The sequence below is a fragment of the Pteropus vampyrus genome, unplaced genomic scaffold (genome assembly GCF_000151845.1).
Source record: "Pteropus vampyrus isolate Shadow unplaced genomic scaffold, Pvam_2.0 Scaffold308, whole genome shotgun sequence".
NCBI classification, from domain to species: Eukaryota; Metazoa; Chordata; class Mammalia; order Chiroptera; family Pteropodidae; genus Pteropus; species Pteropus vampyrus.
In genome coordinates this window covers 83,684-85,203 of record NW_011889089.1, presented here as the reverse complement: position 1 = coordinate 85,203, position 1,520 = coordinate 83,684, and positions in this window count along the sequence as shown.

The window sequence follows — 1,520 nt, the reverse complement described above, 5'->3', positions numbered from 1 at the left end:
CTGCTCACACCGCCTAGAAGCCCCCCGCTCCCCCCAGATCAGGCCAGAACCTGCTTCAGGCCCCGGTGACCTATCTGCAAATATCTGAGGAGCACGCAGCAGGTGAGGGGCTGAGCTGGACCATGTGACTGCAGGGTTCAGACCTGGGTTCACCGGTCACCTAGCTGACCGCGGTCACACGGACTCACCCTCCATGTCTCGGGTCCTCATTAAACGGGAGGAGTGACGGCATCCTGTCCTGGATGGCCGCGAGGCTTCCGCTGGCATGCAGGCACCCCGGACACGCCGGGCAGGCACCCAGCACCAGCTGTCGTGGGCGCTGGGCACGTGTCCTCACTGAGGGCTGTGGCCGCTCTCCCTGCGGGACCCCCCGCCGGCCCTGTCCCCACACCCCGAGCTTCCGGAGCCTGCGTGTCCATCGCACTCACCTCCGTCCGCCCTCTGGGCTACTGCACTGAGCCATGGAGGACAGTGTCCCCCGTGACCCGTCTTGGCCCCCCCACCTGCACTATTGGAAGGAGAATGAATAAGCGAAGGCATTTCCTCGAATTCTACTCCAAGGCGTTCCACTGCTGAAGTCAAGTCAGACGAACATTTCCCTTTTTCTAAGGAGTCACAATTCCAGTGATAATAGTGCCACCAAGCTCAGAGGGCCAAGAGGGCCCGTGGCCCCAGAGCAGGGCAGGCGGCGGCTCTGCCGGCTGGAAAATACCACTGTCGCAGACGATTCTGAAATAAAGCAAGTCCTTGTGAAGGGCAATCTCGTGTCCGCCTGTTAGAAAAGTTTATAACCAAAGATTCATCATTCCCAAAATGTGAATCATTATGGCAAATTAAAAGAAAATATTGATGACCAGTAAGGAACTATTTCAAGTAAAGTCATTCCCTAGTTAAATGAGTCCAGGTTCCGAATAAGCTTTCATTACTTTTCTCAAGGTTGTGAAATTCATAGACGGACCTCGTCCGGGCACATTGTCGACTACGGGTCGGTGCACGCACGCCACCGCGTGTGCCCAAGAAGTGGGAGTGTGCGGGCACGGGGCACGGGACACGGGACACGGGACACGGGACACGCTCAGCCTCGTCACCCCGGGGACACTTTTTGACCCTCGCTGGGAGATTCGGCTCGTGAGAGTCTGCGACCCCCTCTCCCTGCGAACTGTTATTATGTAAGACGTGGCTTAGACACGGAGCAGGAGGGAGAAGCCTTCGGCTCTACCCAGTTCCGCACGATAATTACAGACAGTGCCACGGCGGGCAGGCGGGCATCTTGGCAGGACTGTCTCGGTGGCAAACGCTGAGATTCGGGCCACACTGAATTTGTCTCTTTTCAACCCAATGGTTTCCTGATCGAACATTAGTGGGTTCAGCCATTAACAGGGCTCCAGCCAACAGAGCTATAGTTAGTCTCAAAAATTAGCCACGTGAACACAAACACACACTTTTGCTGTATTATCACTCCCACGCGAGCTATTTCTAAATTCAACTCCCAAACCATCAGGTTTGAAAAAGCTGCCAGG